Consider the following 16,877-nt stretch of genomic DNA (forward strand, 5'->3'; position numbering starts at 1 on the left):
TCAAGACAATTATGCATCTCCAAGGAGTTCTAGACGAGATAATGTGCAGAGCTTTTCCTACCACACTTAAAGGCCCAACCTGGGTATGGTTCAGTAAAATATCACCAAATAAAATAACTTCCTTCCAAGAATTAAGTAAGTTGTTCGTCAACAACTTCGTCAAAGGTCAAATGCATAAATGCTCTTCGTCTAGTTTGCTGAACATAGAGCAAGGGGAGAATGAGAGTCTACGATCTTTCATTAGTCGTTTTAACAGAGAAGCCTTGTTGGTAGATGAGATGGACGACAAAATCTTGTTGGCAACCTTCCATAATGGAGTCATTTCAGATCTGTTCATTCATAAGTTGTATGATCAAGAGCCATAGACAATGGCCGAGTTGATTCATTCAGCCTAAAGTTTCATGAATGCAAAAGACGCGATCATTGCTAAGCAGAAGAAAAAGGCTGAACGAGCAAATGCTGAGTATGCACATCATCCAAAGTAGGGCCCTCGTCCAAAGAAGGCCAAGATGGGAGAAAAGAGAGATAGAGATGGCAAGAAAGCAGGATCGTCCTCAGGACGGTACTCGAGCTATATGCCCTTGAAAGCTCCGCTTGACCAAGTGCTGATGCAGATCAAGGGTGACCCATCCTTGAAGTGGCTAGAGAAGATGAAGGGGGATCCTAGTAAACAAAATAAGAGCAAGTACTGTCATTTTCATCGAGATCATGGACACGACACGAACTAGTGTTACGACTTAAAACAGCAAATTGAAGTTCTTATCAAGTAGGGAAAGTTGAAGAATTTCCTTGGATGAGATCACAAGGATGAAAGGCTATCATTAAAGGGTAAAGTAGAAGAACCAGTGCGTCAACCACTTAAAGAAATAATGGTTATTGTGGTAGGAACATCAACTTGAAGTTCATCCAAAGCCAAAAAGACTTATTTACAAGTGGTTCAAAATGTTCAACTCACTAGCCACTCGCCAAGGACGTCCAAGGCAAATGAGCCAGCTATCACTTTCATAGATGAAGATGCGAGGAGATTACATCATCCTCTTGACGATGCGATCGTTATTACTTTGACGATTGCAAACAAGAAGAGTGTTAGTAGATAATGGGAGTTCTATAGATATCCTCTACTATCCGACCTTTCAACAGATGAGGATTAGTAAGAAATTACTTTAGCTAGTGAATGTGCCTCGGATTAGGTTTGGAGGAATGAAGGTTCTACCAGTGGGCACCATTTCCCTACCAGTCGTGGTCGGTTCTTACCCATGACAGATTAATAAGGAAGTGAACTTCCTCATTGTAGATTACTCATCCTCATACAATGCCATCATAGGACGACCAACTTTGAACAGTTGAAGAGTTGCAACATTTACTTATCACTTTTTCGTTAAATTCCCAACGAAATATGGCATAGGAGAAGTACAAAGAGACTAGTTGGCAGCTAGAGAATGTTACTTGGCTATGTTAGCAATGGACGAGCAGATGCAAACGATGAATATTGAAGAAAGAAAAATAGTTGCCAAGCCAATTGAATTATTGGAAGAGATTCCCTTGGAAGAATCTAACCCAGATAAGTTTACTAGAATCGAAACAAGCATGGGGGAGAAGACGAAGCAAGATCTTGTCCAATTCCTTAAAAAAAGTAAGGATGTGTTTGCTTGGAACCATGAAGACATGTCTGGGATTGACCCAAGTGTGATTACTCACCATTATATATGTGTCCTCGTCCTACAAGCCCATCCGTTAAAAGAGAAGAGTGTTCGCCCTAGAACGAGACAATGCCATCAAAGAAGAAGTCCAGAAGTTGGTAACAGCAGAGTTCGTCCATGAAGTCTACTACCCTGATTGGCTAGCAAATGTAGTGATGGTAAAAAAAGCTAATAACAAATGGAGTATGTGCGTGGACTCAAAGATTTGAACAAAGCATGCCCCAAGGATAGTTATCCCCTTCCACGCGTTGACTTAGCTAGTAGATTCAATAGCTAGGTACCAATTGCTAAGCTTCATGGATGTATTCTCAGGGTATAACCAGATCAAAATGGACAAGGCAGACCAAGAGAAAACATCATTCATTACAAGCCAAGGTTTGTTTTGCTACAAAGTAATGCCTTTTGGTTTGAAAAATGCAGGGGCTACTTATCAAAGGCTGGTTGATCATATGTTTCGTCCACAAATTAGCTGAAACATTAAAGTATATGTGGACAACATGCTAGTTAAAAGCGCAAAGGAGACACAGCACCTGGACAACCTCCAGGAGACTTTTAACATGCTTAAACGATATAACATGAAGCTGAACCAAAGCAAATGCGCCTTCGAAGTTTCATCAGGAAAGTTCCTTGGTTTCATGGTCTCACAAAGGGGAATTGAAGCAAACCCTGATAAGATTCGAGCAATACTAAGCATGGAGCCACCAAAGAATGTCAAAGAAAAGCAAAGTCTTAATGGACAAGTAGCAGCTCTTAACAGATTTGTCTCAAAGGCTACTGACAAGTGTTTACCATTCTTTAAGGTGTTAAGGTAAGCATTCGAATGGACGAGTGTCAGCAAGCGTTCGAAGAACTCAAGACGTATCTCACAACAACTCCTTTGTTGAGCCTGTCCAAGCCAGGTGAGGAACTATACCTCTATTTAGCAGTTTCTCCTTATGCAGTGAACTCAGCCTTAGTCAAAGAAGAAGGAAAGGCACAGAAGCTCGTCTACTACACCAGCAAGGCGTTAAGAGGAGTTGAAGGACGATAGGCCCTATAGAGAAGTTGGCCTTTTTGTTGGTGATAGCAGTAAGGAAGCTTAAATCTTACTTCTAAGCTCATATCATCAACGTCCTGACAGATCATCCATTCAAGAAGGCCATGGACAAGCTAGAAGCAATTGGACGACTAATCCAGTGGGTAGTTGAAATTAGTGAGTTTGACGTAAGGTATCGACCAAAAGAAGCAATAAAAACCCAAGCACTTGCAGATTTCATTGCAAAGTTCACTCTAGCCCATGACTAGTAGCCTAGAGACTAGGGGGCTAAAGAATGAATCGTCTATGTGGATGGTTCATCCACTCAACATGTAGGAGGAGTTGGAGAAATGTTTCAATCACCCGAAGGAGATCGTCTAGAGTATGCCGCTCATCTACAGTTCTCGACGACAAACAATGAAGTTGAGTATGAAGCTCTTATTAAGGGCCTAGATTTGGCTAAGGCATTAGGAGCCAAATCAATGGTCGTTCAAGGAGATTCACAACTGACCATAGGTCAGGTGAATGGAATGTGTGAAGCCAAGGAAGAACGATTAAAGATATTTGAGCAAAGTCAAGCATTGCATCAAAGGCTTCACAACGACAAAGTTCCATCAAATTCCAAGGGAAGAAAACACGGAAGCAGATAGTCTAGCTAAAATAGCCATTGCAGACGAATTGGTTGATGAACAGATTAAAGTCCAATACATCCCAAGTATAGATGTTCTCGAGGTGCATTAGATAGATAGAGAAGCTAACTAGACTATGCCAATCATGTCCTATCTCAAAGATGGACTCCTCCTTGAAGATAAAGAAGAAGCAAGGAAGCTAAGGGTTAGAGCAGCGAAATTCGTCCTCATGGATGAGGTATTGTATAAAAGGGGTTTTCTCAGCCTTACCTAAGATGCTTGACTCTAGACGAGTCTCACTACATCATAAGAGACCTACATGAAGGAGCATGTGGAAATCATTCAGGAGCAAGGTCCCTTGTCCACAAGATAGTTTGCACAGGTTACTATTAGCCATCAATGCAAGTAGATGCCAAGGCTTGTGACAAATGTCTACACTTTAGTAACATACCTAGACCACCAATGGAGTATCTAACACCGATGACAGCCCCTTAGCCCTTTGCCTAATGGGGACTTGACATCCTTGGTCATTTTTCAATGGGAACCAGGCAAATGAAATTCTTAGTGGTGGGAATTGATTATTTCACTAAATGGGTGGAAGCAAAGCCTTAGCAAAGATCATTGAACAAAACGTCTGAAGCTTTGTTTGGAAGAACATCATTTGCCGCTTTGGAATTCCTAGGGTGTTCGTCTCAGACAATGGATGACAGTTCAACAACACACCTTTCAGAGAATTTTGTGAACAACTTAGAATTAGGAATCACTACTCCCAGGGACGAAACCATGTTGAGGTTGAGGGGGGCTGTGGTCCCCCCCCCCCCAATTTTTTAAAAAAATATTAAATAGTAGGTATATATTTAAGATTTTTGAAAATAAGCCCAAGAAAAATTATATTTGCCTCCCTTGACTTCGAATCCTAGGTCTGTCCCTAACTACTCCTCACCTTCCCATCCCCAGGCAAACGAGCAGGCAAAAGTTGTAAACCAATCATTGCTTAAAATAATCAAGACTTAGCTTGAGGGGGCATAGGTGATATGGCCTGCTGAGCTACCTAGAGTCCTTTAGGCATACATGACAACAGTAAGGGCTCCCATAGGAGAAACTACTTTCAAGTTAGTATATGGAAACGATACAGTGATACTCGCAGAGGTTGAACTAATAAGCTTTAGGGTGGCCCACTGTTGCGACTTAAATAATGCTCCCAAGTGCAAGATTGTCGCGAAATAATAACTCAATAAATTCGAGGTCAAATCCACTGGGAAAAGGGAATTGATTAGCAAACCACAAGAGAATAAAACTAAAATAATAAAGTTTAATTGAAGAGATTTTTGATGGTTTAGTAAAGTTAATTTAAATTGAGAGAAAATAACAATATATTAAGGTGCTAAGGTTTAGGGATCCACATACAACACATCTATTGGTAGTCTTAACAATATTTATTTGATAACTCAACTAAAATTCATACAAAGGATGATCTTAGTCGGATGATTTAACAATAAAAACTTAAGAATTAATTGTCTAAGGTAGTTTCTTGAAATTGATTGATTTTAGGCAAAACAAAACTAGTGAATTAGTTCATAGGGAATACTAAGCATTTAACGTGTTTGGAGTCTATGATAAATGAAAGAATTATACAGAACTAAATGCTTTACTAGATGAGTAAATCAATAAAAAAAACATAATAACATAAGCATTAAAACCAACAAATAATTGTTAAGAACATATCAATAAACGGTTAGGTTTCACCTTTTGCCTTAGCAAAGCTTCTAGCAAGCCATAACACAAATAAAACTCTAAAAACTGTAAAGAAACTCTTAAGGATTGGGATACTTCTTTAAAATCCATGACTTTAACATATTCAAGTGTGGCATAAAATTGATGAATTCTTAGCATTCGACCAAATGAAAGAATAATGAGACTAAGTAACAACAAAGTTACGTGCTTCCAAATGAAAAAGGAGATCAAAAGAAAATAACCCTCTAAAAAAATGAATGGCTCAAGAACTCACTTGGGTTATAGTTTCTACATTTCATTTTCAAAATTTTCAAAGTCATCTCTATCTCTCAACCAAGAAACATGTTCATGTGGCTAAAGTGCATGTGCATAATAGTTGAGCATGAAAATAGTGGAATTCTTTAGATAGAAGTAGCATAAATAACTTTGACTTAAAATTCTTGCTAAAGCAACACTTCTTCTTTTTTTTTTTTCTTTTTTTTTTTTTTTGGTTGAAAGTTGGACTTAAAAAAAAAAAAACAAACAAAAATCACTAAAAACAACCCCCAAAAAAAAAATTAACATAAAATAAACCAATGCAAATCATCTCAAGTTCCTCCCCCCAACCTAAAACTTACATTGTCCTCAATGATAACAAGGAAAAACAATAAAGAGTAAAGATTACAGAGAGTACCTTGAAGAGATGAACAAAAATGAACAAAAAAAACTTTAACACCTGCAAAAGGGGTTACAAAACAAAAGAATAAAAGTAATAAAAAGAAAAAAGAAAAAAAAAATCTAAACTATGACACAAACACGAATGCTAATTGCTTGGCAAGTCTTGATAAATGGGATCCTCCAAATTAATGGATTCCTCCTCTTGTGAAAAATTCTCAAGAAGTGGCTTAAGACATTGTCCATTCACCTTAAATATGTTACCATTCTTAGGATTTTCAATTTCTATGGCACCATGGGGGAAAACATTTTTAACAATGAAAGGTCTAGTCCATCTAAATCTCAATTTTTCAGGGAACAAATGTAACCTAGAATTATACAAAAGAACTTTTTGAGATGGTTCAAAAGATTTCCTTAAAATTTTTTTGTCATGAAAAACCTACATTCTTTCTTTAGAAATCTTAAAATTCTCATATGCATCACGCCGAATTTCTTCCAACTAATTCAATTGCAATTTTCTCAATGAACTAGCCTTGTCTAAGTTAAAGTTAAACATCTTTATTGCCCAATATGATTTATGTTCTAATTCCACAGGCAAGTGACAAGCTTTACCATAAACAATTCTATAGGAAGACATACCAAGAACATTTTTATAGGCAATGCGGTACACCCAAAGTGCATCATTCAACCTCAAAGACCAATCTTTACGATTTGGGTTAACTGTCTTTTCCAAAATTTGTTTAATCTCCCTTAAGCTCAACTTGTCCACTTGTTTGTGGGTGATATGGGGTGGCAACCTTGTGTGTTTTGCAATATTTTCTCATTAATGCCTCAAAAGGTCGGTTACAAAAGTGCAAGCCCCCATCACTAATAATTGCCCTAGGGATGCCATACCTTGACAAAACATTTTCCTTTAAGAATTTCAAAACAATATTGTGATCATTCTTTTTGCAAGGAATAGCCTCAACCCATTTTGAAACATAATCTACAGCCACTAGAATGTAAAGATATCCAAAAGAAGGAGGAAACAGACCCATGAAATCTATGCCCCAACAATCAAAATTTTTTTAAAGGCATCATGGGTTTAAAGGCATCATATTTCTACGAGTTATTCCTCCCAACTTTTGACAAAACTCACAAGATTTGCAAAAATGATGGCCTTGCATCCTTCTTTGAAAGAAGATATTTTAAAGCTGCATGCTCAGTGAAAACAACAAGAAGAGAGCCAAGAATATATGAACAGAATTTATCTAAGGCAAATACCATAGCAAGTAACTCTTTTTCAGTTGTAGAATAATTCATTTGAGCTTCATTCAAAGTCTTACTTGCATAATAAAATACATGAGATTTTTTATCATTTCTTTGCCCTAAAACAACTCCAATCGTATAATCACTTGCATCACACATAATTTCGAAAGGTAAAGTCCAATTTGGTGGTTGCATGATAGGTGCAGTGGTAAGCATGCCTTTTAGCTTATCAAAAGTTTCTTGGCAAGCTTGGGTCAATTCAAAGGGAGTGTCATTTGTTAGGAGGTTACATGTAGGTCTAGATATGAAACTAAAGTCTTTTATGAACCTCCTATAAAATCCAGCATGTCCTAGGAATGATCTCACATCTTTAATAGTCTTAGGTGTAGGCAAATTAGCAATCAACTCAATTTTTGCTTTATCCACCTCTATGCCTTTTGAAGAAACAATGTAGCCAATACAATCCTTTTGTGATCATGAAATGATACTTTTCCCAATTTAATAGTAAATTATTTTCCTCACACCTAGTTAAGACTTTTTGCAAATTAGAAAGGCATTCATCAAAAGAGTCACCAAACACAGAAAAATCATCCATGAAAACCTCTAAATAATGCTCTACCATGTCACTAAAAATAGTTAGCATGCATCTTTGAAAAGTGGCAGGTACATTACATAAACCAAATGGCATCCTCCTAAATGCAAAAGTACCAAAAGGACAAGTACATATGGTTTTCTCTTGATCTTCAAGTGCAATTTCAATTTGATAGTACCCAGAATACCCATCTAAAAACCAATAGTACTCATGACCAACCACTCTCTCTAAAACTTGATCCAAGAAAGGTAAAGGGAAGTGATCTTTCCTAGGGATTGCATTCAATTTTCTATAATCAATACACATGTGCCATCCTGTGGTGACATGAGTTGGAATTAACTCATTATTCTCATTTTTTATCACAGTTATTCCAAATTTCTTAAGCACCACTTGAGTAGGACTTACCCATTTACTATCTACGATGGGGTATATGATACCCACATCTAACAATTTAAGCACTTCGGTCCTAACTATCTCTTTCATTGTAGGATTCAACCTAAGTTGCATCTCCTTAGATGGTTTAGCATTGTCCTCTAAATAAATCTTGTGAGTACAAACCAATGAGCTAATTCCTTTAATGTTAGCTATGTTCCATCCTATGGCACTCTTATGTTTTCTCAAAACATTTAATGACTTACCTTCTTACAAAGAGTCAAGTTTAGAAGATATTACCATAGGAAAAATCTCATCGGTTCCTAGAAAAGCATACTTGAGCTCAATGAGCAAGGGCTTTAACTCCAATTTTGGTACTTGCTCACTAGATGGCAACAACTTCATCTCACGAGGTGGCAACTCCTCATATTTCAATTTCCAATTGCTCGCTTCCAATTCCTATGCAGATTCCAAAAGACAGTGAATGTAGGCAATTTCGGAATTCTCATCAAAATTAAAATCACATGAATTGACTAGACAAGCTTCTAATGGATCTGAAAAACATGTTTTGTTGAATTGTTCTTGAACAAGTGTTTCAATTAACTCAACTTCATGCACATCCTCTTCATCCCTAGGTTGCTTACAAGTATTAAAAATATTAAGCTCAAGGGTCATATTCCCAAAAGATAATTTTAATCCTTCACTTCTACAATTTATCAATGCATTAAAAGTTGCAAGAAATGGGCGTCCTAAAGTCACAAATATTTGAGAATTAGTATTAGAAGCAGGATGCATGTCCAAAATAACAAAGTTAACAGGAAAATAAAATTTGTCCACTTGAACCAAAACATCTTCAACAACACCCTTTGGAACAATCACAGATCGATTGGCAAGTTGTAAAATTATGGAAGTGGATTTTAACTCACCTAGACCTAATTGCTCATACACTAAATATGGAAAAAGATTCACACTTGCCCCAAGTGTAGACACTCAATTTTGCATCCATGATTTAATTAGGAAGATGACTGGAGTGACCATCCATGTACAAAAAAAAAATTCATTCTTGCATCACATGCATCATTTGTTCTTGCATCATATACATCAATTTTTTCTTGCATTACATGCATTAATTCATTCATTGCATATCATGAAAATGATCTTGAGATTCTAACAGTCGTGACGGTATGCCCAGTTTCCAAATCGGACCGTCGAATCGAAAGATATTGCATGATCAAGTTTGCAAGGTCAGCATGCATTGTATAGGATGAAACCAATCACGTGTGATTACTTGAAATTAATTTTGATTGGTTGATGATTAAAATTAATTAAATGAATTTATGTGATTGGTGCAGTATTTTTCTTAAAGTAAGATTTGTTGAATTGGATTAAAATAAATAAGCTGATAATATTTAAAGACTGTGGATAATTAAGCTTTTGGGATAATCATATTCAAAATAATTATTTTAAAAGTCATAATTATCACTTTGGAATGAGGTTTGTCAAGAAAATAACTCTGAAATTCGTCCAAATACAGTCTTAGAGTTGGAAAACACTTCAAAAACGTGCTAATCAAGTAACAGATTTCAGATTCACGTTCCAAGGTACTTTTGGCATAGTAGAACTCAAAATTAGGACTAGGCTATTTCTGGCAAAGTTGTAGAGAATCGAATTTTCCTTCAGCTTTCAAAATTTCAGCTTAGTCAAAGTTTGAGAAAAGAGATGTGATCAAAATACGAAACCGGTTCTCATCTGAAAAATCAGCTTACTCTTATCCAAATCTCTTTTTTTTTAGGATTTTCCCCCATACGTTTTTCATGATTCCAACCTCTATAAATAAAGAAAGCATCTCATAATTTAGCACACCTTTGACCCCAGGGAGAGCACACCTTTCACCCCCCCAGGGAGAGCACACTTTTCACCCTCTTGAAAGAAACACCTTTTTTTTTTATGCTCTAAGAGGCATACGTTTTGGAGACTCACAAATTGCTGAGATTAATTGATCCTCTTTGAGATTTGCTAGAAGAATTAGGGTTTTTAGGTTTCAAAGATAGCTGAACAAGTTTCTTTGAACCCTAAAACATCTTCTCAAGTAGAAGAGTGCCCATGCAAGAGGTTGCTTTCTAACCCTTTTGTTCTTATGTTCTTCCATCATGATGATGCATGCTTTATTGTTTTAAATATCCATGTCCTGATTTGTTAATTCATATTATCAAAACATTTTCCTGATTTCTTTATTGTTGATATAATCTGTTTCTTAATTTTAAAGATCTGCATGTAGTCAACTATTTTTCTTCAAACAAAACAAATCTGCATCTTTCTTAGATGCAGATCTAAATTTTTCTTAAGCTAAAAACAGATCTGCAGAAAGATGTGGATTTGAGTTTTTCTTCAAACAAAAATGGATTTGCATCTTTATGAGACCCATATCTGAATTTCTCTCAAATCAAAACTGATTTGTATCTTTCTTAAGATACAAATCTGATTTTTTAATACATGCTGATTTTTGAAATAAAGAAAAAGATAAAACCTTGTTGTGTTTGAGTAGATTCCATGGAAAGATCACGGCGATCGAGGAATCAAAGGATATTGACGAGATTCCTTTGACAAAGCTGGTTGGCAATCTACAGACCTACGACTTAGGGTTAACTAAAATTGGCAAATCGGATAAAGGCAAGAGCATGGCACTGAAGGCCAAAAGCAGTGACACGGATAAGTCTTCAGACGATGAAGATTCTAAGATGAAGTCCTACATCACCAGGAAATTCAAGAAGTTCATGAAGAAGGATGCTACAAAGATTGAAGTAGGCAATCCAGTTCTTCTCAGTTCAAGAGCCAAGACAAAGCGAAGAAGGATGCTAAGGATGGCGGTCAATACACTGTTCCCACAGGACCTAAGTGCTTTGGGTGTTAAGGATTCGGTCACATGAAACAGGAATGTCCTACATATCTCAAGAGCATTGGGAAGAGCAAGGCACTTGCTGCTACTTTGAGCAACACCGAGCCTGAGGATGATTCTGACAATGAGGATGACGGAATCCTGAATGCCTTCACTGCCACTGTCAATCCTACAGAGGGGATTGTTGAATATATGGATGAAGAAGAGGAATTGATGGAGTTCAAGTTTGAGAAGATGGATGATCAAGATGATATCCATACAGCCTATGAGAAATTATACAAGCTTTCTTAGAAACATGAGAAACTTTATAGGTTGACCACCAAGAAGCTCAGTGATGTGGAACTTGATCATGAAGAGCTTTCCACAAAGTTTGATGAAGCTAATCAAACTATTGGAGCACTGAGGTTCGAGAACAATTTCTTGGCTAAGAAGACCAAGAAGCTTGAAACGGAGCTGTTTTAAGTCAGAGCTCAATTGGAGAGGACTTCAAGTGCAAAGCTTGATGAAATGCTCAGTCTTCAAAAATCTGCTTCTGATCGAATAGGTTTAGGGTATGGTCTCTCTTCTTCTAATATCACTTCCACTAGTACTACTGTTTTTGTTCCTCCTAATAATAATGTTGAAATTGAGAACAATGATGTTAAAACTGATTTAGCTAGTGAGAACATAGACAAAGGCAAATCTATCTTAGGAGCACCTCCTGAGCAAGATAAGAAGGAAGCTAAAAACCCTAGGGCTAAGAAGGCTAACTTTCAAAAGCCTAAACAAAAGAAGCAGCATCTCTGTCATTATTGTGGAGTTGCTGGTCATACTCGACCAAATTGCTATAAGTGGTTAGCCACTCAATAGAGCAACAACTTGATAGCATTTGGAAGCCAGAATCAGCTTTAATCCTCTCTTGTTCCTCTTGGAGATCTTCTCAAAACCCTCATGTTCCTTTCGAACTTGTACGGTTTCAATTCTTCCCCTTCACCGTCAGTTCAAGGGTTCACTCAAAGAAAAGGTTCTTCCAAGGCTTGGAAGGAAAAGGGCTCCAATTAATTCTATCACTTTTCTCTTTCCCCCTTCTTGTTTTTATGTGTGCATTACTTGTGTTTTTGCTTTCAAGTGATTCTATTACTTGTGTTTTTATGTGTGCATTACATGTATACACTTATGCAATCTTGTGTTTTTCACATACAACATGTAATATTCTTTGCTACTCTTGATACATATGCAGGTACAATGTGATTTGGCCATCACAAGGTTTACATGTATTAATGTATGTTCACTAAACTGTCCTAACTTATTTTAGAAATATAAATTTGGTTAGACTTGTTTAGTGTGTGTGTGTGTGTTTTGGGATCTCTGTGCTTAAAATTGTTGTTGAGAGTTTAAAATGTTGATTGAATCATTGGTTGAGTTGCATGCTTGATTGCATTCATATCTGTTGAAATTTCAATTAGTGTATAAAACACTATGAACGTTTAGACCTCCAATTAACAAATTACCAATTCAAACTTAATAACAAACAATTAATGTGCAGAATATGAACATAAGCTTAATACAGAATTGATAAACAATTTAAATCAAACAAAATCACATCCACAGTAGAAATTAAATGGCAAAGATTAAAGGAAGAGAGATGCAAACACAAGGACAACACAACGATGTGTTATTGAAGAGGAAACCGAAGTCCTCCGCGTAAAACCTCTCCGCTGACCTCCAAGCGGTAAACAATCCACTAAAGAATGTAGTTGGGATACATGAACAACAGAAGACCCTCCAAGCCTAATCTACCCAATGTACCTAAGCTCTCCAAGCTCCTACTCCAACGAGGTTACGCCGAACCTATTTCTTCTTTAACTTACCGGATTCCGTTACTTGACATCAACCAATATGAAATTGGTCCCTTCCTAACTGCTTCCCAAACACCAAACGGCCTTCTCATAGATATGGGTATGGTAAGAAAAGGTTTTGGTAATGTACCTCTCAAGGATGTAACAATGGAGAGGAAGAGAGTAGAGGAATTTGAAGAGTCTCTATATGAAGATTGTGGATGAATCATTCTTGTTTTTCTCTAGTGTTTCTCTCTCAAAATTCTCTTTGGAAGCTCTCTGAATATCGTGGGTATAAGGGTTTATATATAGTAGGGTGAGAAAGGAATGCGAAGAGTAAATTTTTCCCAAACAGGGTGGTCTAGCGACTGGGCTGAGTCACAAGTTCAAGCCGCGAGCTAACGGCTTGGCCAGCCTGGGACTTTCGTCTTGTAGTGCAACAGCTGGCATGACTCTTCAGCTCCTCTGCATGCTTCACATGTGTGCCAGTTATGGCAGCTTGCCAGTTGCAAGTCACCCACGAGTTCCAACTGCGAGTCTCTGCATCTTTGCACAATCTTGAGCATTTCTTCACACTTTCTCACTCACTACCCTTACATGATTCCCACCTAGATACAGGGTTACTAATTGCTAAAATACAAGCAAATTTGGCACGGAATAAAGCCAAAAAGATGGTTGATAAAATTCAACCTTACATCTGTGTTTTTCCCTTCTTGAAAAACTGTATTTAAGCAACCTCAGCATCTGGCCTATCTGTCGAGATCTTAAGCTATTTCTTATCGTAATCTAGATAGCTATCTCGACGGCTGGTGGATCGATCGAGAAAGTTCCTGGACCCTCGATAGCTTCTTGACAGTTGGTGGATCGATCGAGCTTTTTTTTAGCTTTTGTTGAATTGTCCCTCGACAGCTCCTGGATAGCTTCATCTGTCGATGCTTTGTTTCCTCGACACCTGTCTTGATACCTCTCGACACCTTTATTTGTCGAGAATTACTGAACACTTATAAATAGGTTTCAATGCAATCCAATCCTCATTTTCTCGATCTATCTGCGCCTATTCACCTCCCAAACACTCTCTTTTCTGTCAAAACCTTCAATCCACGTGATTTTCAGCCTTTCCTTGCTTCAAATCACTTGGTATGATCTCTTTTTCTCTCATTATTCATGCATTTCATGCATTTAGACCTAGGTTTTGGGGTTTTTGAAAAATTTTGGGGTTTTTGTTTAAATGATCTTTTAACTTCATGCATTGCATCACACATGCATTATAACTATATTTTCATGCATTTAGATGTGTGTTATATATGTTAAACTGATTGTGTGCTGGTAGATTTGGATTGGGCTGAGCCCATGATGCTTTTTACTTTGCACGTCACATGCTCATGCATTTTCATGCATACGTACCTTACATTCAGTATATTTCTATATATTTGAACTGTTTAGAGCTTTTTCTTATTGTCTCTTTCTTCCCCCTCTCTCTCTTGTTTACGTTAGTGCATCAATGGCCCTAAAACGTAAGTCTGCTTCGTTCCAGAACCCTTTGAGTTATAGGGCCTCCACTTCATCTTCTTATCTAACCCCTTTTTCTATCCGGTTCCGTGATGAGGATGCCCGAAAGGACTTCTCGGAGAACTTTTCTCGACGACGTGTTCATTCGGAACGCCGAGTCATTTTGGCGGACTTCGCCCATACTAATCTACCTAATGTCATTCACAGTCGAGGTTGGGAGTCACTGTGTGACGTCCCAGTCACATGTCCTTCAGTGTTGATCCAGGAATTTTACTCCAACATGCATGGAATTGATTCTTCAGTACCTCTCTTTCATACTCGCATTCGAGGTACGCGCATTGTTGTCACACCGGAGTTGGTATTTGATGTACTCCGTGTTCCGAGGGTAGAGCATCCTGATTACCCCAGTTGTAAGCGTTTGAGGACTGTGTCCAAAGATGAGATGATTTTCGCTTTCTGTGAGCGCATTTCTGATTGGGGTGATCGTCAATTTACACCATGTAAGGCCTTTGTACTAAAGGTCCTAGATTCATGAACATGGTGATGACTTTTATTTTGTGCCCACTCTCTCGCTATAACTCTATTACAGAGCCTCGTACTCAATTTTTGCTTTCTTTGTTAGAGCACCTTCCTATAGATTTTCCTACACATTTCATTCGTTCTCTTATAGATGCGTATAGGGATACGGCTACCCGTGATAAGATCATTTTTCCTTCAACTATCACGCGGAATTTATGCCATTTTTCTATTCCTTTTCCATCTTCCAACCACTTCCCCGTTATGTGTGCCATTGACTACGCTACCGTTAAATGGAGCAAGGCGCAGTTTCGATCGAGGCGGTCCGGTACGGCAGCTCCTCCCACTCCTTCTGCTCCATCCACATCCGCTCCCTCCTATTCTATGAGCAGAGTGACTCTAGAGGACATCATGGCATAGCTTCAGTGCATGGATGCTTGCCTCGACACTCTCAGTGATGAGTTGTGTTAGGTGAACATCCGTGTTGGATGCATTGCTCGACGCCAGGTTAAAATGGGTGGTTATACCATGCCTTCCACTCCTGTGGCCCCTTCGGATAAGAGTGATGCTGATGATGCTAATGATGATGATGATGCTAATTCTGATGTTGAGGATGATGGTGATGCTAGCTCACCCAGCGATGACGAGATGTCTACTTGACACTCTTACCCTTTGTCACTCGTGACAAAAAGGGGGAGTAGTTTTGGTTATGATAGTAGTCATACTTAAGGGGAGGGTTAGCATAGGAGATTTTTGTTAGGGGGAGAGTGCATATTGAGGGATGTAGTGAGGATTACTTGTATCTTTTTTTTTCACTGCTTTTGATACATTTATTCTTGTACCTTAGGCCTTGTGACCATTATTGACATACATTGTACTTATATTCTTTTTATATTGATGTATGTTGTTTCACCTATTCTTGCATGTGTTGTTTATTTTCTTTCTTTATACACATCGTTCTTATTACTTGTATGCAATCTATTATTTCTGTTTCACACAAAGATGCCTTGATGAGTTTTGTTTAAAGTGTTTCAGAAATACAAGTTGTTAAAGTCTACTTGCCATAAACTCTCTTCTTGCAAAGTTTTTCAAGAGTTTGTGTTAGGATAGATTTTATTATATTCAACAAGGGAATATGAGTTAAGTGATTTATGACTTCTCTCATATGTTCATTTGTTTGTTGTGGTTTTGTCACGGATTGCTAAAGGGGGAGATTGTTAGGACATATGTGATTCACTTGTTAGAAACATATGTCACTATTTTATGTAATTGGCTAATCCTTTGACAAAACACATTTTACTTGTATTTGGGTAGATCTAGGATGTGTTTAATACTTCAAGAAACTTTGTTTCAACATCAAGTGTTGAAGCCATGCAAGTCTGTCCAAGATTCAAGCTGAAAAGTTCTTATCATTAAAGCTCGATAGCTAACCATCTATCAGGCTTAAAAGAGCTGTTCAGCCCTGTGGCTCGACAGCATCTCGACAGATAGGGTTTCTGTCGAGGTCTATGAAAAATAGAATTTCAGTTCTATTTTGACTCCAATTCGTGTTTATTTTTTTGGGCATTCTTTTCTCACAATCTTAGACATATAAAAGGATTATTTTAAGGGTCGTCAAAGTGTTCACAAGTTGCAAAAGTGTTGAGTAAAATTTGTTCAAGCAATTTGTGACCAGAGACACAGAATTTGCCCTAATTCATCATTCTTGTAAAGAAGTTGCTGTGTTTGTGCACTGTAGGGTTTTGTGACCAAGCATCTTCTTGATCTTCATCGTTGGGATGAATTGAAGAACTTTGCAACCAACAACCTTTTCTAGTTGGTGATTGAAGTTACGTACTGGGATCCGCGTAATTGATTAGTCACGTACTGGGAGCTGTGCATCAAAAGGAGAAATTTTCACTACAGAACAAGTCCAATTGGGTATTGGGGTAAGGGTTCAACTGTAGGTTGGTATAAGGTACTGGGATTCCTTTACTTGTAACCGCTTGTTGTGATAATAGTGGAATTTCAAGAGTGGTGACCTTAAAATCACTAGGTAGGGTTTTTACCGTGTTGGTTTTCCCCATTCGTAAACAAATCACTGTGTCAATTTATTTTCCGCTGCATACTTAGTTTAATTGGTGATTTGTTTGTGCTACCGCGCGTTTGTATGTTAATTTGATTAAATAATAAACTTGGCTAATTAATCAATTAAT

General features: G+C 37.7%; 1 pseudogene; it reads right to left on the reverse strand.

Annotated features, from left to right (window-relative positions):
- Nucleotides 1-5,880: 5,880 nt before the first annotated feature.
- The window catches only part of LOC126719601 (uncharacterized), a 38,180-nt pseudogene continuing 27,183 nt past the window's right edge, over nucleotides 5,881-16,877 (reverse strand).

Source organism: Quercus robur, chromosome 3 (genome assembly GCF_932294415.1).
Source record: "Quercus robur chromosome 3, dhQueRobu3.1, whole genome shotgun sequence".
Lineage (NCBI taxonomy): Eukaryota > Viridiplantae > Streptophyta > Magnoliopsida > Fagales > Fagaceae > Quercus > Quercus robur.